This window comes from Palaemon carinicauda, chromosome 18 (genome assembly GCF_036898095.1).
Source record: "Palaemon carinicauda isolate YSFRI2023 chromosome 18, ASM3689809v2, whole genome shotgun sequence".
Taxonomy (NCBI): domain Eukaryota; kingdom Metazoa; phylum Arthropoda; class Malacostraca; order Decapoda; family Palaemonidae; genus Palaemon; species Palaemon carinicauda.
The window spans coordinates 62,101,188-62,124,782 of record NC_090742.1 but is presented as its reverse complement, the minus strand read 5'-3'; the positions used below and the strand labels follow the sequence as shown (position 1 = coordinate 62,124,782).

The window sequence follows — 23,595 nt, the reverse complement described above, 5'->3', positions numbered from 1 at the left end:
CGATGTTTGCTCTTGCGACATTTTAGTTTCGTAGAAGCGCAAGCGAGGTGCGAAGTAGGCGCCGCCGGAGCCAAGTTACTATATCTGCTGAAACTTCTGCGGGCCCGACTGAGTTGACGGGAGGTAGGCGAGGCCCGGAACTCCCGAGGGTTCCAAAACAGAAGGGACCCGAAGTAAAACTGTGCCCGCGAGGAACTGGTTCCACACTTCCTCCGAAGGAAAACCATTAAGTCCAAGGGCAGGCCATACCGCTCGTGCATGATCTGGAATGGGAGCGGTAATAGAGTCATTCCCGGAGACTGAAAAACTTGTCCCAGTGGGAGGGGCAACGTGATCCGACTGACCAAGGGGAATGGGGTTAAGTCAATGGTGCCGCTCTTCCTTGACTTCCCCCCGGAGGATGGAGGCAAGGAGGTGTCTAAAGGGAGAGATCGAGAGGCTGAAGAGGAGGCCAGACTCCTTACCTTTCGACGGCGAACCTGGAGGTAACGAATCCTTTTTGGATTTCTTCTTTTCTTCTTCTACCTCTTCACGAACTTTTCCCACTGAGGGCGACCATTCTCTAAATACTTGGCAGGGGGAGCCTTCAGAACACCTATGACCTCTGCACGAAGGGCATAGGGAATGAGGATCCACCTCCGGTGGTGATATGGAAAAAAAAAAATATATTAATCAATCAAAAACAATAAAGAAAGGCTAGTCTGCCAGTCAAACAAAAGCAGGAGCAGCGGTGTTACCACTGTGATGGCTAGAATTCTATTAAAGGTATTCAGTAGCTACCGACCGGCAGTCCCCCGCCAATAACAGGTGGATAACTACCGGCCCGGTCGTTAACGACCTTGTTAAGGTTTTCTGCCGTATTTTCCAGCTCGTGCTAGAATATCTCCTATAGTAAAGAATGAGGGTTTGTATCAAATGTAGGAACAAAAAACTATTTAAAAAAATGGGAACAACAACAATTACAGTAGTACTTGGGTTTACAAGTAACGTTGAATTTGAGCAAATCGACATACGAACAAAAACTTAAAATAGGTTTATGAGCAAAAATTTCTCTCAATAAGTGCATTTTTTGTGGACAAGTATTATAGAGATTAACACGAAATTAGTCACGTTGTGACCATACACCACACACACTGCGTTCACAAGATTTTTACCCCATTTTCATGCCATTTTAAAGAAAACGGCAAAAGAAGACATCACTTGATAGGTTGGCTCCTTGTAAATAAACAGATCAAATATCTAAAAGGCATAAATTAAGGGATTCAGTAACAGTGAATGTCATTAAAGAGAAAGAACTCTCGATATTTTACCAGAACTGTTCATGGAGGAAGATTTTTGTTCCAAGCAATAAGCCCATCCCCATCTCCCTCATGCCATCCATAACTCTCCTCAAAATTAAGAGTTAATTTGTTAATATTTCTGTAGGTAGTAGGTTGGCCAGGGCACCAGCCACCCGTTGAGATACTACCGCAAGAGTGTCAAAGGGTTCTTTGACTGGCAAGACAGTACTACATTGGATCCTTCCTCAAGATACAGCTCATTTTCCCTTAGCTTACACATACACCGAATAGTCTGGCCTATACGTTACATATTCTCCATTGTCCTCATACACTTGACAGCACAGATTACTAAACAATTCTTTGCTCAATGGGTTTACTACTGCACTGTAATTGGTTAGTGGCTACTTGCCTCTTTGCAAAGGTAGAAGAGACTTTAGCTAAGGTAAGCAGCTCTTCTAGGTGAAGGACACTCCAAATCAAACAATTGTTCTCTAGTCTTGGGCAGTGCCATAGCCTCTGTACCATGGTCTTCCACTGTTACAGGGTAGAGTTCTCTTGTTTGAGGATATACTCTGGTACACTCAACTATTTCTCTTCCTCTTGTTTTGTGAAGTTTTAATATAGTGTATATAAGAAAATAAATATTAATGACATAAAAAAAAAACTACCGACAACCGTCATGAACTACAAATGGATATCTATTGATTTTCACCCAATTATTCCATGAGAAAATTAAACAAAATATTATCTGGCAACAAAGGTTAATGTTTTTATACTTAACCCATTTAATTGAAGATGTAGCCTACCTTAGAAAAAGGTGTACCTCTTCTAGAAAAACATTTGAATAAGTGATGACGAGTTGGCCACTTTCTCGTCTTCCTAACTTCACATTAGCATTTGGTTTGGAGGACTTTCATTTTACAGCCCAGCACCCCTGAAAACAAAATTCCTATTAGAAACTAGGTTAGCAATGAAGAAAAAATTCAAATCTATGAGGAATTTAATTACCAATGATGACAAAATTTAAATAAAATTCAAATAACCTTATAAACACAATGTCAAAATAAAGGAAATGGTTCAATTTTCCAATTGCCTTCTCATGATGTGTTTTGCATAATGAACTAACCCTAATACCTCTACCCATAAAATTCAATTGGATTAAGCCATCTAAGTATAATAACCAAAAGCTATACACTTCTAAGACACCCCAAACATAAATGCAGGTTAGGTATATTGACTACTACAGTACCTTAGAAAAAAATCAAATAGGAGTCCTCATAATTAAACTACATCCAAAACTAAATGTAAAGTTCACTTTGTAGCAAAAATACATAAAACTCTCGGCAGTAAAATAAATTGAACTTGTGCCAGCCAAAGCCAACTGCGATTTTTTTTTCTCAATCTGGAAAAATAAAACTATTTAAAAAAATGAGATCAACAGCAATGAAAGTAGTACTGTTCTTGGGTTTATAAGTAACGTTGAATTTGAGCAAATCGACATACGAACAAAAACTCAAAATAGGTTTATGAGCAAAAATTTCCCTCAACAAGTGCATTTTTTGTGGACACGTATTAGAGAGATTAACACGAAATTAGTCACGTTGTGACCATACACCACACACACTGCGTTCACAAGATTTTTACCCCATTTTCATGCCATTTTAAAGAAAATGGCAAAACAAGACATCACTTGATGAGTTGGCTCCTTGTAAATAAAAAGATCAAATATCTAAAAGGCATAAATTAAGGGATTCAGTAACAGTGAATGTCATTAAAGAGAAAGAACTCTTGATATTTTACCAGAACTGTTCGTGGAGGAAGATTCTTGTTCCAAGCAGTAAGCCCACCCCCATCTCCCTCATGCCATCCATAACTCTCCTCAAAATGGAATTTTTATGATAAAACAAAGTTTTATGAATACTTACCTGGCAGTTATATAAAGGGATTTTGACGAAGGAAAAATCTATTTCTGGGGAGAGACCTGTGACGCCCGGCGAAAAAGTCCTTCTTTGTACTTTTTCTGATATAAATCTTCCAAATATACCAGAGAAAATTAAAAGCATGGAATGCAGAGGTTACAACCCTCGCGCGAGCACCTTGTTGGTGTCGTATATCTAACAAGGGCGTTTGTAAAACACTATTCACAGGCTGTCTTCCATTTAGATAATCCCTTCATCAAAGGGGGAGGGCCGTGACAGGCCCTAGAGAATACAGTTGGGTTACCCTACCGACACCTACCACTCGCGCTCACCAGGTCATCCTTCTGATTTGGAACTTGCATACAAGTTAATAATCTCTATTTCGGCAGAATTTTTCTAAACGAGGCAACCGCCTTGTGGTGGTTGGGTGGTAACACCCGTTAAAGGGTGGTAGGAGGAATCATTCCCGTTTTCTGTTCTTCAGTTCATCTATGCCCGACCTGTCTCCTGAGGGGAGGTGGGTGGGCCTTCGAATGTATATATAACTGCCAGGTAAGTATTCATAAACCTTTCTTTTATCATAAAAACTCCATTTTTATGAATAGAACTTACCTGGCAGTTATATAAACATAGCTGATTAACACACTTGGAGGAGGGTGATAGACAGTAAACATCGTTGGGGAAACAACCAAAAAAAGCTGTAGGATAAATAAACACCTTGATTCCTTACCTGCTAAGGTAGCTGACTTCAAAGGTTCCTGCCTCTTGAGTCGCTTTCCCTTAGGAGTGTCAGCCAGGATGTGACCTGCAGTGCTGAAAACACTCAATCGAGTCTGTCAACGGGGTGAGACCAACAATCTGACTAGACTTCAGGACTACCTATTGCCCAAAATAAAAACTGCAACCTTACCAAACCAACCACCTAACATTTGCAAAGTAGATAAAAAATTATCTAACTAGACTGAGGTGACTGTACACAAGTCGAAGTCCTCAGACAACCAATAAAAATACACCAACCTATGCACAAGTAAACAAAACTAAGGTTGAGGGGAGGTAGTAACTCCTTTGCCTAATACAGAAGCCGTAGCCACGTATGGGCCCAAGGTATAACATTTCTCATAATCCACCCTCACCTCTCTGAGGTAATGAGAGGCGAACACAGAGTTGCTCCTCCAGAATGTCTCATCCATAATTTGACGGAGCGACATGTTCTTGCGGTAAGCAAGCGAGGTCGCAATGGCCCTCACTTCGTGAGCTTGCACTTTTAAACGTCCGAAGTGTTCCTCCTCACACAAGAGATGCGCTTCTCTTATCACTTCCCTCAGGAAAAAGGACAAAGCATTCTTGGAAAGGGGCTTCTGAGGATCTTTCACAGAACACCACAGGGAGCTAGAAGAGCCTCTCACAGTTTTCGTGCGAGACAAGTAGGTCTTGAGGGCTCGTACTGGACAGAGAAGCCTCTCTTGCTCTTGACCCACTAGGTTGGTCAAGTTAGGAACCTCAAAGGTCCTCGGCCAGGGCTTTGAAGGGTTCTCGTTCTTAGCGAGAAAGTCTAATCTCAAGGCACAAACTGCCCCATTCAGATTGAAGCCTACTTGTTTTTCAATTGCATGGACTTCACTAACTCTTTTAGCTGTTGCTAAGGCCAAAAGAAAGAGGGTCTTCTAGGTAACCTCCCTAAGGGGAGCCTGTGAGATGGGCTCAAATCTCTTGGTGCACAGAAATTTAAGAACCACATCAAGGTTCCAAGAAGGGGGCTTTAACTGGGTCTGCTTGGTCGTCTCAAAAGACTTCAAGAGGTCATGTGAGTCCTTATCGCGAGACAAGTCCAAGCTTCTATGCCGACAGACGGAAGAGAGCATACTTTTGTACCCCTTGATAGTAGACACAGCTAGCTTAGCGTCTTGCCTGAGGTACAACAAGAAATCCGCAATCTGGCTCACAGAGGTAGTGGATGAGGAAATCTTGTGCTTCCTACACCAAGCTCTAAAAGTCTCCCACTTGGACTGGTAGACCCTCCGCGGAGATAACCTCCTCGCTCTGGCGATAGCTTTCGCAGCTTGCGCTGAAAAGCCTCTCAATCTGACGAGCTTCTTGATAGTCTGAAGGCAGTCAGATTGAGAGCGAGGGGGTTTTGATGATATCTCTCGAAGTGGGGTTGTCTGAGCAGATTTGGACTTGTAGGGAGGCTTCTTGGAAAGTCCATCAACAAGTCCACCACCTCCGTGAACCATTCCCCCATCGGCCAGAACGGAGCTATCAGGATCATCAGTCCCGAATCGAGGAGGGCGAATTTCCTGACTACCAGATTGATGATCTTGAACGGGGGAAAAGCATAAGTGTCCATCCCCGTCCAATCCATCAAAAAGGCGTCTACTGCTATTGCCTCCTTGTCCGGAACTAGGGAGCAATAGATGGGGATCCTCTTGGATAAGTTGGAGGAGAAAAGATCGATGAGGGGTCTCCCCCACAGCCTCCAGAGACTCTGACAGACCTGTTGGTTGAGGGTCCATTCTGTGGGAAGGACCTGCCCTTTCCTGCTGAGCATGTCCGCCCTCACATTCTTCTGTCCCTGAACAAACCTCGTCAGCAGGTTTATCCTGTTCTCCTTCGCTCAAAGAAGGAGCTCTCTTGCTGTCTCTAACAGAGACAGAGAGTGAGTCCCTCCTTGCTTCCTGATGTAAGCAAGAGCTGTGGTGTTGTCCGAGTTGACCTCCACAATCTTCCCAGACACCAAGTCCTTGAAGGCCTTTAGCCCCAGAAAAATGGCCATCAGCTCCTTGTTGTTGATGTGCCATCCCAGCTGAATTCCTTCCCAATAGCCTGAGACCACCTTGCTTCCTAGTGTTGCCCCCCAGCCTGACTCTGATGCGTCTGAAAACAACACTAGGTCTGGGTTCTTCTTGTGTAAGGAGATCCCTTCCCCTAACAAGGTTGGGTCCAGCCACCACTTCAGAAGATTCTTGACTTCTGTTGGAATGGGGAAGGAAAAGGAGTCTTCCTGCATCTTTCTGTTCCACGTCTTCGAAAGAAAGTGCTGTAGAGGCCTTAGGTGGAGTCTCCCCAGAGAGAGAAACTGTTCGAGGGAGGATAGAGTCCCCAGCAAACTCATCCACTCCTTCGCTGTGCACCTCTTCTTGTCCAGGAAAGTTCTGACTTTTACGAGACACTTGGTCTGTCCTTCCTGAGAGGGAGAAGCCCGAAAAAGAACTGAATTCAGAACTATCCCCAAATAGAGAATAGTCTGATTCGGTCTGATCTGAGACTTCTCCCTGTTGATGACCAGGCCTAGATCTTGAGCCATCATAAAAGTCTTCCGTAAATCCTCCAGACATTTCTCCCTCGATCGTGAACGAATCAGCCAATCGTCCAGATAGAAGGATATCCTTATCCCCTCCTGATGCAGCCAACCTGACACATTCGCCATTATCCTGGTGAAGACTTGAGGAGCCGTGCTGAGACCGAAGCAAAGAGCTCTGAATTGGAAGCACTTGCCCTGCATTACAAATCTCAGGTACTTCCTTGAAGTCGGATGGATGGGGACATGGAAATATGCGTCCTGCAAGTCGAGGGACACCATCCAGTCCCCTGGACGTACTGACGCCAGCACCGACTGAGTCGTCTCCATGGAGAACTTTGTCTTCTCCACAAATACGTTGAGAGCGCTGACATCCAGGACGGGTCTCCATCCGCCCGAGCTCTTGGGGACCAGAAACAGGCGATTGTAAAAGCCTGGGGAGGATAGATCCCGAACCAGTTCTATCACCCCCTTGTCTAGCATTAGGTCGACAAGGTCTATTAGGGCCTTCCATTTCCCCGGATCTGAGTACCGGGCTACTAAGGCCAGCGGAGCATCTGCGAGAGGAGGTTTTTTCAGAAAGGGGATCTTGTATCCTTCCTTGATGACTGAGAGGGACCAGGTGTCTGCCCCTCTCCTCTTCCAAGACTGCCAAAAACCTGACAGTCTTGCGCCTACTGTCTGGAGGAGACGAACTTCATTTTCTGGAGCGAGGTCTGAAAGAAGCCCTGGTAGATCTTGGTCCTGATTCTTGCCTTCTCCCTCTAAAATCTGGTCTTGAAGTAGTCCTGCCCCGAAAGGGCTGCTGGAATCTCCTTTCCTCCCGTTTCGAAGAAGAAGGAGGGGCTGCCAAGGGCTTACGAGCAGAACGAGATAAAAGGTCTTGGGTGGCTTTTTGGGCCAGAAAAAGCGTAATGTCATTAACCAGGGACTCGGGAAAAAGATGTTGAGAGAGGGGGCCGTAAAGAAGCTCAAACTTTTGTGCAGTGGTAACAGACCTAGAAGCAAAAGAGCAAAGCAGAGCTCTCTTCTTTAGGACCCCAGCTGAGAACAGCGCCGCCAACTCATTCGCCCCATCTCTGAGGGCCTTAATCCATACAGGACATAATACTGGTAAGGTCCCTAGATCCTTCCATCTGGTCAGTTTTCCTTGCGAGAGTCCCAAGCGACCAGTCTAGAAAACTAAAACCCTCAAAGGCTCTAAAAATACCTTTGACGAGATGATCCAGCTCCGACATCGACCACATGACCTTGGCTGAGTTGAGAGCATGCCTTCTAGCAGAGTCCACTAAACCAGAGAAGTCACCCTTGGAGGAGGAAGGCACTCCCAGACCCAAAGGTTCTCCAGTTGCATACCACATACCCGCTTTTGAAGCAAGACGAGCTGGTGGAAACGAGAAGGAAGTCTTAACCGTTTGTCTCCGCTCCTTCATCCAGTCATCAATCTTCGTGAGAGCCTTCTTTGCGGAGATAGACAGTTTCATCTTGATGAAGGCCGACTGTTTCTTGGCCTTCTTTCTGTTAAATTGGGACTGAGGAGATTGAGGGGCAGCAGGTTGGAATTCCTCTCCAAAAAGTTCAAGAAGGGAGCGAGAGAGAACTTTGTAATCTCCCGCAGCGTCGGCAGGATTATCATCGTCATCAGAAACATCCTCGAGGTCCTGATCCACATCTGGAATATCCTTCGAAAGAGAAGAAGGATCCTTAGAACCCGACAAGGGCAAATCAAAGGCATCATCCTGCAAAAGACGGGTTGCATCCTGGAGTCCAGCTCTAGAAAAATCCTTGGGACGAGAGGCAGTATCGTCCCGAAGAGGCAGGGTGGTATCGCCCTGGGACCGAGAACGAGAGGCAGAGTCGGTCTGATGTTGAGAGCGAGAGGCGGTATCGTCCTGGCGGCGAGAGCGAGAGGCGGTATCGTCCTGGCGGCATCGTCCTGGCGGCGAGAGCGAGAGGCGGTATCGTCCTGGCGGCGAGAGCGAGAGGCGGTATCGTCCTGGCGGCGAGAGCGAGAGGCGGTATCGTCCTGGCGGCGAGAGCGAGAGGCGGTATCGTCCTGGCGGCGAGAGCGAGAGGCGGTATCGTCCTGGCGGCGAGAGCGAGAGGCGGTATCGTCGTGAACGAGAGGCGGTATCGTCGTGCCGTCGTGAACGAGAGGAGGTATCGTCGTGGCGAAGCGAACGAGAGGAGGTATCGTCGTGGCGAAGCGAACGAGAGGAGGTATCGTCGTGGCGAAGCGAACGAGAGGAGGTATCGTCGTGGCGAAGCGAACGAGAGGAGGTATCGTCGTGGCGAAGCGAACGAGAGGAGGTATCGTCGTGGCGAAGCGAACGAGAGGAGGTATCGTCGTGGCGAAGCGAACGAGAGGAGGTATCGTCGTGGCGAAGCGAACGAGAGGAGGTATCGTCGTGGCGAAGCGAACGAGAGGAGGTATCGTGCTGGTATCGTGAATGGGAGGAGGTATCGTCTTGGCATCGAGAACGAGAAGCAGCATCGTTCGATAAGGTATCGTCCCGGTATCGAGAACGAGAAACCGTATCGTCCTGGTATCGAGAAGAAGTATCGCCTGGCGAAAGCACACATTCCTCATCCTGGCGTAGAGAGGGAGAAGTTTTCTTTAAAGAAGAACTCCGTTCTCACTTAGAAGCAGACTTCTTAATCGGTAACGAGTCGTCTTTACGTCTGTCAGACTGTGCGTGAGGGCGGCTAACGGCTTGCACTAAAGTCAAAAGTTGTTCCTGCATGACAGACAAAGGATTTAGCAACATCAGCTGGGTCTTGCGGCCCCGAAGGGGAGGGCTGATGAATAACACTCGTAGAAGGGGGAGGATCTTCGGCAGTAGGCTTCGCCCTTTTCACAGGCACGGAGTCGAAATCATCCTCCAACGGACAAGGTTCATAACTGCTAGAACCGGGAGAGAAAGAACGAGACCGTTCGTCGCGGTTCCATCTCTTCGTAGGTCTTGAAGCTTCAAACTTCCATTTACGTCTGGACGAATTCGGAGAAGAAAACAACACATCCGACACGTCTTACCCGTGACGGTCAAGAGCAGCCTGGGAATCGACAACAGGACTGTCTGAGGCGACGGCTGACCGAGGGTACGTACCTCTCACCCCCTTTCGGTCATCGACGTACCTTCTCCCTTGGTCCTGGGAGCTTAGTAGAGGTCTAGGGTAATGACAGGTTCGGTCAGTCGCCACCTCCACTCCACTAACACAAGCACTTTCACTTTCACTAGGCTTACCTTTAAAGGCCTCCAGTTGTTCTTTAATGGCCTTCAACTCTGCCGCCAGGCTAGCGTACCGAGGGTCATCCGTAGATACGGAACCTGTAGGAGGTGCAGGAGTTACTACCTCAAGGGAGGGATCAACTTCCAAAGAGGAATCAATTATAGGTTCAATAGATAAATCTACACTAAGTTTGTCTTCCTTACCACTAACAGACTTAGACTTAGACCTAGAAGCTCTCCTAACTCTATCGAGCTCTAGCTTACGCACATAGCGCTTCATAATTAACCACTCTTTCTCATCCAAAACCTTACATTCCCCGCACTTATTATCAAGGGCACAAACAAAACCCCTACAATTAGAACAAATGGTGTGAGGGTCTACCGCCATTTTCGGTGGTCTCACCTTACATTCCTCATTCGCACAGATACGGTAATGACTTTTCACTCATAATGAAAAACAGCAAAAAAGCTAAGAGAAAACAAAAAACACGATCGCCAAAACCCCAAATCAGAGTACTTCACCAAAAAAGCAGACTGGTACACCGAGCAGGGAAAGCGAAGAAAAAATCTTAATGACGGACCAACATGTTGTCGATCCGGCCGGCAGAGATGAACTGAAGAACAGAAAACGGGAATGATTCCTCCTACCACCCTTTAACGGGTGTTACCACCCAACCACCACAAGGCGGTTGCTTCGTTTAGAAAAATTCTGCCGACATAGAGATTATTAGCTATGTTTAAATAACTGCCAGGTAAGTACTATTCATAAAAAGTAAGAGTTAATTTGTTAATATTTCTGTAGGTAGTATGTTGGCCAGGGCACCAGCCACCCGTTGAGATACTACCACAAGAGTGTCAAAGGGTTCTTTGACTGGCAAGACAGTTCTACATTGGATCCTTCCCTCAAGACACGGTTCACTTTCCCTTTGCTTACACATACACCGTATAGTCTGGCCTATACGTTACATATTCTCCATTGTCCTCATACACTTGACAGCACAGATTACTAAACAATTCTTTGCTCAATGGGTTTACTACTGCACTGTAATTGGTTAGTGGCTACTTGCCTCTTTGCAAGGGTAGAAGAGACTTTAGCAAAGGTAAGCAGCTCTTCTAGGGGAAGGACACTCCAAAATCAAACCATTGTTCTCTAGTCTTGGGCAGTGCCATAGCCTCTGTACCATGGTCTTCCACTGTTTCAGGGTAGAGTTCTCTTGTTTGAGGATATACTCTGGTACACTCAACTATTTCTCTTCCTCTTGTTTTTTGAAGTTTTAATAGTTTATAAGAAAATTTATTTTACTGTTACTGCTCTTAAAATATTTCATTCTAATTGTTCATTACTTCTCTTGTAGTTTATTTATTTCCTTTTTTTCCTTTCCTCACCAGGCTATTTTCCCTGTTGGAGACTTAGGCTTATGGCATCTTGTTTTTCCAACTAGGGTTGTAGCTTAGCAGGTAGTAATAATAATAATAATAATAATAATAATAATAATAATAATAATAATAATAATAATAATAAATAATAATAACTGGGAATTACTAATTAGTGTTCATTTCTCATGTTAGGGGTTGTAATTTGTTCGCTAAATTCCATTTCATACACTTTTAAGTAATTTTTTTTCAATTATAAAAATTACAAATTTATTATTCTCTATCAACTCAAGCTTTTATAAACCCATCCAACAGTACGGTATTTCAAGCTAAAACTTACTATGCAGTAGAAACATCCTCATTCCTTACCTCAGGAAGTTGTCACATTTTCATTGTCCTTATATTCTTTACGTCATTCTTGGTGTAGTGAACGTTAGGATTCATCGATGCTGTGATGGTGTCCTATGTCCAAACAGCTTCTACCCCCTGAAGCATGTCAAGTATTTCCCTCTTCTCTGTTACAGTAAGCATCTTCCTCAACGGTTGGGTTCACTACCAGAAACCTTAGAAGGTGCAGAACGTTTAAGTAGGCATCCCAGACTTTGAAAATAATTTACAATGTGTGACAAAAATGCAAAAAATACCACAAAACAAATTTTTAGAGCGATGTAGAGTGTACTTCAGAGTAGGAGCAAATTGAACAGAGCGAGATTCTGAATGCATCGATTTGCTTGACAGCGACTATGGTCCGACAGCCAATCAGCAGCCAAGATACTGATCACCGTATCCGGATTAGTCTCGTCTCCTCTACATGCCCATAGTGTCCCTTTAATGAAATCATTTGGGCAAGCCAGAATAATCTCATATTTCTGGTTTTGTTTTCCATACAGATGGAAGCATCTTCGGGTCACCAACGGGACATTACGCCTTTTCTTCATCTAAACAAACTACAGTACTGTATACAGTGCATGCTGGATTGTCATTAATTACTGTACTGTAATTTACTTTATAATTTTCAGGCCCAAATATGCCCATTTTCAACTACTGTAAAAATCTTTCAAATCTAAAAAAATATTTAACTTATCTCCCTCAAAACCCCTAATATAATAATTTCAATATCAATAACAGTATACACAAATCTGATGTAGTGAGCGACTGATAGGTGAACCTCAATATGGCGAAAGACAACTATACGTGTGCATTCATGGACTTGTGGATGCGCATTGAGAGAATTTCCTTTATTTCTTACGGGAAAATAGTTCCAGAATAAGAGCATTTTAGGATGAGAGCTACTTTCATAATGAACTACCTGTAAATTTATAAACCAATATTTCACTGTATAACCAAGAAACAATACTGTGCGACAGTATATTTACACCAGCTCAATAGAAAAAAAAAAATATCTACATACTGTATTCTACCATACCAATAAATTGCATAAGACTATAGTACACAGTGCAATAATACTGTACCACTATTTACCTTCTGTTCAGACCAAGTACTGTAGTAAATCCTCAAGTACAGCAAGAAATAAGAAAATCCTTGTTAAGTTTTTCGCAATCCTATGTCCTTTTCCAAGCCATAAAACAATGATTAAGTGCTATACTGTTCCTAACTTTGAAACTTACTGATGTGGGTGGGTATCTGGTTTCAATAAAACTAGTAGGTTATTGGTACTTGTGTGTTCCTTATGTCTACGGGGAGCATATAATCAACTGTAATGTGCGAAAATCCTACCTACATCAAAAATCACTTTACGTTGGGCCTCTTAGAACCAATTATGTTCCTGTATTCTGATATTCGACTACAATAACTTTTAGATAACTTCTTTAGTTAAAATCAAAAGTACAGTACAGTGATGTACTGTTTAACCCTTTTACCCCCAAAGGACGTACTGGTACGTTTCACAAAACTCATCCCTTTACCCCCATGGACGTACCGGTGCGTTCTTGCAAAAAACTGCTATTTAAATTTTTTTTTTTTGCATATTTTTTATAATTTTTTTGAGAAACTACAGGCATTTTCCAAGAGAATGAGACCAACCTGACCTCTCTGTGATGAAAATTAAGGCTGTTAGAGCAATTTTAAAAAAATATACTGCAATATGTTCTTGGAAAAAAATTACCCCTGGGGGTTAAAGGTTGGAAAGTTCCAAATAGCCTGGGGGTAAAAGGGTTAATACCATCAACCCTTCAATCCATGGTGCTAAGTATTTCTTGAAGCTTGAACAACTTCGCAAAGTAAAAGTTGCATACTAATGAATGCATTTCACCATATAAGATTTAATTTTAGCTCATTTCATCCAAACCTCTCTGCGTGTTATAGAAAATTTCCAGGGCTTCCTCAGATAATCTGCACATAGCCACACTGGCCTTAAGAATGTGTTTTAATCTTTTGTTTATTCAAAACCAATAAAATTTCTGGCATGGATTACTCAAATATGTTCATTTAAAAACTAACAAATGCTGTATAGTACTGTACATGTTATATATAAGGGCAGTCCCTTTCTTTAGTTACATATCTTGAATTTGCAGAGTAATTTAAAGTAATTTTGTACTTTTCACAACTACATTAAAACACTTTACTGTAGTTGAATCTATTTGTAGTAACGTACATTACTATATAGTACTGTTCAACAAATAACTCAAAATTCAAGCCCCAACATCAACATTTCACAAATCTACGTCACGTCACAATATCTTGGATATAGTTATTTTGCAAATCACACATCCATCAATTTTACAGGAACTTCATATACAATGGATTCATAATACAATTATTTGAGATAAACACCAATACGACTAAAATTCGGTACAGTACATAGGCCTAATCATTTGATTCCTTAAAAAAAAAAAAAAAAAAAAAGAAAAAAAAAATCTTACAGAAGCTTAAGTTCCAAACAGTAAAAAAAAAATTCTACTGTAGATGTGAAAATTTTCAAACTAAAAATTTAAGCCCGACTACTCAAAGTGAACTTACTTTAGTTTATTTCCGTACAGGCAGTACTTTTAACGTTTGGAAATTTCATAAATTTCCAGAAGCCTCCCCTGCTTACTTTCATCTGTTTTACTTGCATCAGCCATAAGTTCAAGACCCCAAAGATTAAATAAACCTGCAATAAAAATTTTGCTTTTATATAATGACAAAAAAAAAGTAATAAGACTAAATCATTCTTGTTAACACAAGTCACATGGATAGCAAACTTAAGTCTTGCTAAGATATGCCAAATAATAGCTGCCTTACCTCTAATACATGTTATTTAAATAATGAAATAATGACCAATCATATTAACAAAAATTAAAAGATAATTAGGCAGGTACAGTATTGTACTTTGAAACTTGAATCTCTTCATGGGTGACAAAAATAGAAGTCTGGAAGTTTAAAAAATTAGGAAGAATTGGGTTTCTATCACATGCTCAAGTAGTACAAGTAACATTTTAGGTTAAACAATGCCCCAAGTAGTTCTCAAAGTCAATGTATTGGTGTGAATACCACAGCAAAAAAGGTAAGGATTCATCAGCTTTAAAACACTAATTACCAAACCTTACTGTAACGGCAATACTGTACCTGCCTCACAGATATTTACTGTTAAGGGAAAAAAAACTAACACTATGGACTAACATGTTCATATTAATCTAGAAGGCTTTTAGGGTAAATTTACTTATACTGTACTGTATAGTACTTTACAAGCTTATAATGCTAAATTCCAAATCAACACTACACAGTACAATCCTCATAATTTATAATTTTCATTAATACATCATGATGATCATCTAGTACTATTGACGCAAAGGGCTTCGGTTAGATTTCGCCAGTCATCTCTATCTTGAGCTTTTAAATCGATATTTCTCTATTCATTACCACCTACTTCACACTTCATAGTCCTCAGCCATGCAGGCCTGCGTCTTCCAGCTCTTCTAGTGCCTTGTGGAACCAGTTGAAAGTTTGGTGAACTAATCTCTCTTGGGGAGTGCGAAGAGCATGCCCAAAACATCTCCATCTACCCCTCACCATGATCTCATCCACATATGGCACTTGAGTAATCTCTCTTATTGTTTCATTTCTAATCCTGTCTTGTACATCATTCTGTTAAGATTTTTATACACAACACAGAATAACCGAGCACAGCCATCAGAGTCTAAACTACAGCTTTACCATGGAATGCATGGAAATACACAAGTAATACGAATAATTTAATCAAGTTCCAATCACAGTGAATTTGGATATATACTGGTTTTTATTCAAAATTTACATAATTAATCTAGCTATTTTGTATCAATATTGTGTAAAGGAATAAATCATTGAAGGCATATAGTATACATATAATAATGGAATAAACAGATTTTTAGTCGACCGCAAGCAGCTGGAAGAAAAAATCATCATCCTAATTGAATTCTCATTTCCTCCAACCTCAAGAAAAAAATACCTTTACTGAGAACTTATAGTTTTCAACAGGGTTAAATATTTTTGAACGAGATTATCACCCATTTTTCTAATTAGCTAACTTGTCCAGACTATGGTAGATTGTACTGAGTTATGAATTTAGACTATATAGCTCAATACTTGAGCCCATGATTCTGTGACCATAAATAACCATACCTATTATTAATAGGTGGAGTAAAAGTTTTCCCAAAAAAATTTTGAATTTGACAGTTTATACCCATGAAAAATCCAAAATAGCATACCTGACAAATTAGGAGGCTGGCGATTCATACAGCCCTGGATGACTTAAATAGGATTAAGCAAAAATTTTCTTTATAAAGTAACATCATTACAGAAATGGACCTAGTAATCAGGCAGGTAATAAAGGTTTCAAAGTCTTGCCAACCTTCTCAGGGTAGTTCATAGCTCTGTATGGTTGTACTGAACATTGTTGACTTGGCCCTAAACAAATTTCAAGTCAGCTTGTCCATATGTTGAACATAGTACTTTCGCTCCAGCCACAACCTCCAATAACATTCTTTACCCGTAAATTCTGCTAAAAACTCATGATTGATAAGTTGAAGTAAAATACCAGCTCTAATGTTTTAACCCTTATACCCCCAGGCTATTTGGAACTTTCCAACCCTTAACCCCCAGGGGGTTACTTTTTTCCCAGCACATTTTGCAGTATATTTTTTTTAAATTGCTCTAACAGCCTTAATCTTTGTCATAGAGGGGTCAGGTTGGTCTCAATCTCTTGGAAAACGCCTGAATTTTCTCAAAAAATTATCAAAAATAAGAAAAATTTTATAGCATATTTTTGCAAGGACGTACCGGTACGTCCATGGGGGTAAAGGGATGGCTTTTGTGAAACATACCAGTACGTCCTTTGGGGGTAAAATGGTTAATAGAATTGAATTCTATTGTCAAGGTATCCACAACATTAAAGGCCTGGCTAAGGAGAATGACATTTTTTTGGGACAAAACTGAAACCCCACAAAGACTTTGGCCGTACCACATCATCATATACTGTATTAGGTTAAGCAAATTAAAGTTGAAAAGTTCGTTAGAGCAGACTAAATCCCAAATTTTAAAAGAAAAAGACAAGAACGATGCTTGACCAAAGGTTCCCCACCTAACCTGACATAGGAGTATCCTTATTTATTTACCTACCGGAGTCTTAACCACCACTACCGTATTCTTAGTTTATCCTGACCGAACAAACAACTTTCACAACGCTAAAAGTTATATTAGACTACAATGGTAGAATGTACGAGATGTCAATGAAGCATTTGTTAGCTGATCAACAACCTAAAACCAATGCTGTTCCCTTACCAAGGCATAGGATATCACAAAGCCCAAACATAAATCAAGACAATTCAGTATACCTACTGTAGTCACATTTAATACAAAAATTATTTTTATTTGAAAGTAATCAGTATTTATCCTATCTATAAATATTAGAGTCCATTAAAAGGGTAGAATCTCATCATAGGCAATAACAAACACAAACCATCAAAATGAAAGGTTTTATGAAATCACGTTGTTTCATCTCTTCAATATAACAGACAGAGATGACCATACAATAAAATAATAAACTTAAAATTGAAATTTCTTACCTAGATTACTCTCGAAGACTTATAGAACTTAGTAATACACACACAATGAACGAACTACTTAGAAAAGTAATGGCAATATGGCGGAACTTGATGAAAAGTTAAATAGCCTCGTTTTCTACAAAATTGTAAGAAACAATTATATTTCTTGGATAGATCTTCTTTTCTCATATAGGTAATTACCCAGATAACTACTTATTAACTATATCATGTAAATAATTAAAAAACTTTTTCGATCATATGCAAACGTGCTTACAAACCACAGCATAATGTTTTAAACATTATAATCTTGTAAAAGACTAAGTGCCAAATGTCATAAATATAATCCATTATAGTATCTAATACTGTATAAATATACCAAATGATATCAGAAGAAAATGTTATTTTCATCATTTAATTACAAATAACTAAAAGAAATGTACCATATAACGATAACAAACATAGAAAATGGTGATTGGATATCTATAGAAAATGGATAGGTTTCTGACACCATTTATAGCTCCAGCTTCAAATAAGTAGAAATTAGGTTCTATATATCAATATCAAATTTTTAATTATATATAAAACATATATTTTTCATTTCATGATTACACATAACATAACTAACATATCAGAAAGTGTGATACGAACATGATCTTCGTTAGTTAAAAATAAAATTCTATCTCGTCGTTTTCTGATAAAAATAGCGAATGTTTTGCCAACAAAAACTACACCTGAAGTAATAAAAGCCAGAATAGGCTATAAAATAGCTTCCTTTGCTACCCTGTTATCTATCACTATTTGCCTGGGGTATAGTATAGGGAAGATTGGAAAGCTTGCCTATAAAAACGTGCGCTCTCTGCTAATAAAAGACTAAAGGATTCAGTATTTTGGAGTGTTCAAGCATTACTATATATTATTCCGTAATTGGTCTTTTATTATTCATTCAGTGATTTCCATTGGTCTTTATTAAATCTTAATGATCATCATACCACCTATATTCTTATTTATACTTATATAGCATGTTATTTGTTCATGCATTTCCTCATGAACAGGGGACTCTTTCCTTACACAGGACGAGGAGTTAATACAAAATTCAATATACTGTATATAGATGATATTCATTATCAATATTAAACACCTGACTGCGTATATCATCTTTGGAATATGGCTAATCACAAGAGTTTACACACATTTACAAACAGGCAGTTAGGTTAGGCTGTTTAGGTCTACTTAAAGTATATATAATATAGACTTATATATAACATTGCATATATAGTGAGTTGTCTACGGTTGTTTTTGGTTTGTTAGATCATATTTTACATATGTGAATTTTGTTTCTTGGGGTACGTGTTTGCGCCTACCTTAGTGAAATAAAGGCCTCTCGAAGTGGTCTTAGCTTCTATAATTAGGCCATGTTTCAATGCATAACCTCGGACTTTGATAAAGTACAGTACGCGTGTTCTGAAAGTTACAATCATATATACATTCATTCTACAACTTTACTTTAACGTTATATCGATAAATGCGAGAAAAAAATGTAATTTAATGATAGATCATTCCTAGGTAGCAGACGTCAAGCCACAAATATACCAGCGCCATCTGTTGCCAGCGCGCCCTACTAAATAAGAATACTCACAAAACTCGAGCAAGTTTCCCTGTCTTCCCTTTACTGTATCAAAGGGATGCAATAAGATGAGATAAGCAGTAATAGAAAGAATTAGACTATTCTATTTTTTTATAATGATAAAAAGCAATATCAGTAAACACTGCAGTAGATCTCCCAAACTTTAGCCAGAATTAGCGCTGATTCTTAGAAAATCAGACAATAAAAAATAGCTCCGTAACATAAATAAGAAATCTAAATTATGCTATTTAAATTTTTGATACCTTGGCAATTCCTGATAGTTACTTCAATATTGTAAAAATGCCAATGAAATGTCAAGTATTGGTTTTCATGTGAAACAGTACAAAGAAATAGAAGAAAATAGTAAATATTTAAGAATTCGGCCAATCCTTGTATCTTTTTACGTCTATCTTTACCTGCTTTACAAAGAAAAATAATACAGGATTCCGGACCATCTTAGGTCAAAGTTCTCCTTGCTGTAGGTTCGAATGGGTTTAATCAAACTTATTTATAATATTCTTAATTGCAGTATTCTAATTATATATTTGAAATTACGAATAGAAGAAAATGTGTAGGCCCAGCTGGGATAGACAAGTTCACAAAGAAGGATAGGAAATTATAATAATTTCTACATAGCTGTCATCATAGTTGGTAGCCTATATGATTGGGAAATCATGTGTTTTAAGAGTCACGGTATAGCAATGTTTATCTTTTAATATTTTCATATATATGGAAATCCCAATAAAATTACTGCAGTCGGTTTTAACTCGTTGGCTACTGGTGAACAATTAAACTTAAATATGCACTGTAGACCAGCCCACTGTTAACATACTACCAGAAATGGGTACAATTCGAATATATGGCTTACCTTATATTTTGCAACATTATCAGATACAATGAAAGTTAATGAGGTAATAGACGTTAATTTGGTAGAATGAACCCTCTCCATGTGATTCGCTAATCAATAATCACAATACATACAAAATTCGCTATGTTTCTACGGTTAACAGACAAGTCTTCTCACAATGGACACCTTGGTAACACTGAAATTAGGTTTACACTCACGGCCTCGTGGTCACAAGTGAAGTTAGTTACCAAAGCATTAAATACTCCAGATAATATTGGTCTTGAAATTCTTCTACAGTTACTTTAGCTTTGGAATTTTGTTTTATTTTTGTTGTTAAGAAAATAAGGGAAAGATCGAAGACTCATTGGGATTTTAGTGAAAATTTTTCCTCTTTACTGAGAGCCTTTGGCAACAGATGGCGCTAACTAGTTTATTCTTTTTGTTCACATCTGGACAAGAGAAATGAACTCTCTCGATATAAATTATGTATCTCACTACTACTGAAAATGATAAATACACATATGATGTTTAAAATATCATATTGGATTGATTCCATAAATAGTTGTGGTACGTCCCTCGGAGTTTTTAACGATTTTTAGTTGAGCGCTTTGTCAATAGATGGCGCTGATCAAAGAACTCTACGTGCATTTCTTCTTAGGCTACTATTATTATTATTATTAAATGCTAAGCTACAACCCTAGTTGGAAAAGCAAGATGCTATAAGGCCAGGGGCCCCAACAGGGAAAATAGCTCAGTGAGGAAAGGAAACAAGGAAAATTAAAATATCTTAAGAATAGTAACATTAGAATAAATATTTCCTATATGAACAATAAAAACTGCAACAAAACAAGAGAAAGAGAAACTAAATACAACAGTGTGCCTGAGTGTACCCTCAAGCAAGAGAACTCTAACCCAAGACAGTGGAAGGCCATGGTACAGAGGCTATAGCACTACCCAAGACTAGAGAACAATGGTTTGATTTTGGAGTGTCCTCCTAGAAGAGCTGCTTACCATAGCTAAGGTGTCTCTTCTATCTTTCCGTATAAGATAGAAGACGAGTTTTCTTATTACTCTGGTATAGATAAAAATGTTAAACTAAATTTCATCAAGGCAATGACTCCCCTGTATTTAATTTTACACATATCAAGGGGTTGAATGTAAATGATTACTGTATAATGGACATTCAAATTGTGAATTCAAATACAATAGTAAATATTTTCCTTAGTATGATATATCAATGAAAATTATGTATAATTTATTAAATAACAATGTGTGGGTATACAGTAAATTGTGTAAACCCAAGATTGTTTCTTATCTTAATCATACTCCTACCCCTATTGACGCAAAGGGCCTCGGTTAGATTTCACGTCACCTCCATCTTGAGATTTTAAATCAGTAGTTATACATTCATCTCCAACTTCACAGCCATCTATTATTATCATTATTATTATTACTTGCTAAGCTACAACCCTAGTTGGAAAAGCAGGATGCTATAAGAACACAAATTACCATTTTTTATTGCTTTTTTCTTACCTGAATGTAATTGAGATTATAGCAGCATTAGTCATTTCTCTCATGTTTTTTTTTTCTTTTTTTGAGCAACTTTACACAAAAACTACCGAACTGATTGACCAAAATTGGTAGTCACATCTTGGGTTTGACCCAAGGATACATCTGCAACCTTTTGGACAAAGTACACCAAAGTACAAGTACACAGCAGTACTTAGAAACTAACCATAATGTTAAGAGAAAAAAAAAATTTTTTGTTTATGAACATTGAGCAAAATATAAAGAAAAAAAAACGAACAAGTCCATTACATTTTGAAGAAAATACATTTTAGAACCCATAACCAGTGAAGTTAAGAGCAAAATAAAACTGATTGGTATGGCGATGGCATGCTCTCCACCAAGTGCCCTTGGTTTTTATACCTGTTCAGAAGACACATTCAAGTGATTTTGTTAGATAAAACTTACTTCATGCTCTCACATTCCATCTTTGTAAAAGGTGAGCTCAACTTAATGGGGGTGATATATACCCTTTTAATAAAATTTGATTTGTTTCATTTCACTTGACCTACTTGAATTGTCATTTTTTAAACCATCTGGTTATGATTTGAAACCAAGGCTACGACAGTTGTAATGTAGAAGGGCAAGGAGGGATTGATGTGCCGTAAAAGGATTAGGATGGAAGGATATGTTTAGTGCTATTTGTGCATGTCTCGATGATTTATAGGCATTACTAAAAGGTTCTTGCCAGGCGGACATGAGTCTTTTTATAGTTTATATATGACATATTTGTTTTTGACGTTAATAGTTTATATATGACATATCTGTTATGATGTTACTTTATTTAGAATGATTTACTGTTAATTTGTTCTCTTCAGTTATTTATTTCCTTATTTCATTTCCTCAATGGGCTATTTTTCCCTATTGGAGCCCCTGGGCTTATAGCATCTTGCTTTTCCAATTAGGGTTGTAGCTTGGATAGTAATAATAATAATAATAATAATAATTTAGTTGCAACCTCTTTTCAGCCATTAGCTCTAACTCATTTCCGTCATCGTACATTTCACACATTCTAGTTGAGCAATTGAACAATTTTCATGTGGTTTGAAAATAAATTGTCATAACAAAGAATGACAAAGGCAACACTGGTTAAGGTAAATAAAGTTTTCCGTTGTACAGTACATTTCACTGTTACGTAAACTTGATTGCACAGTAAGAAAGTTCTTTTCATTTACATCTAAACATATCCATTTTGTTTACGGTTAGAGTTAATTTTGTTTGATCCATGTAATACAATCATATTCTTTACAAACCAGTCTTCTTTCACAAATTTATTTGTTTACATACAATGACCGCATTTCTTTTCTTCTACAGTCAGTGTGTTTGACTGGCCATCAGGAAAAACATGGTTCTAACCTCACAATTTGTCCTTTCTTGCCCTAGCTATGCTAAATTATGTCTTAAAAAATAAACAAAAGTATTCAGTTTTGGTTCCAGTTGATTTACAAGATTAAAAAACACTTTCCAAAGAGTAATGACCAAAACCACATACACAAATTACGAATTTATGCATATTTAAAAAACCATTAGTTAGTGTCTTGAATAAGGATATAAACTGGACAGTCATTCCTACAGAATGTACTACACCTGTAAAGTATAAAGTAGTTACTAACTTTCTAGTACAGTTGCAAGAGAAACTTTCAAATTTAAAATGATCAACCTTATGACAGTTGAAGATTAATCAATATAAAACATATGATTTTCGGAAAATTATGAGGTTGCAAGTCTCCCCCCAACCCCCATCCTTTTCAGGTTTCTTTTGCATATGTTAAAAGCTACATAGGGTACTAAAAAAGCCTACAGAATTTATAAATGTGGAAGGTTGAAATGGAGGACTGAGAACTCACGAAAGCACAATCAAGCTAATGGTGACTGGAACTGAAGCATTAAAGCAAAGGAAAAACTATGATATCAACGGGTTTGGTTATCAAAAAAAAAATTGTGTAACAAATATGTTCTGAATTATCCGATCTACATAACGTAAGACTTTAGATTCATAAAAAGTGAAGGAGCTACACAGAAGATGGCAATTTACAATCCTGTTGTGATGGCCAAGAAATCTATCAAGTACAGTATAGGGCATTGAAAAAATTCAACACTAAAATTACCTGCAGTGTGTGTGACATTTGGCAAGATTACCAAACTATTGGTAAATAATGACATGAGCCATTAGCAGAAATCTGCAAGAATTATTATGGGTAAAGCCTGTACAATGATGCATTAAGCCCTGTCCACAAGATTGAGCATGCCCGACAGGCAAACATAATGATACCAGGCCACAATAGTTAGTGAAAATGAGGGTTGATGAAGTCAGAAATGGGAAAACTAAAGGCAGGGATCTAGCAACACTGTATGATGCCAGACCCGTTTGTGGTTTTCCCACATCTGACGTCATTAACCCTCATTCTTACTAACAATTGTGGTCTGTTATCATTGT

At 39.2% G+C, this 23,595-nt stretch overlaps 1 long non-coding RNA gene across 1 annotated transcript; it reads right to left on the bottom strand.

The window, feature by feature from the left end:
* Positions 1 to 11,571: 11,571 nt before the first annotated feature.
* LOC137657088 (uncharacterized) lies at positions 11,572 to 14,209 on the bottom strand. Its single transcript, XR_011047099.1, has 2 exons — positions 14,081 to 14,209; positions 11,572 to 11,664 (listed from the first exon to the last, which is right to left on the bottom strand). It is a non-coding gene; the product is annotated as an uncharacterized lncRNA (long non-coding RNA).
* Positions 14,210 to 23,595: the final 9,386 nt, after the last annotated feature.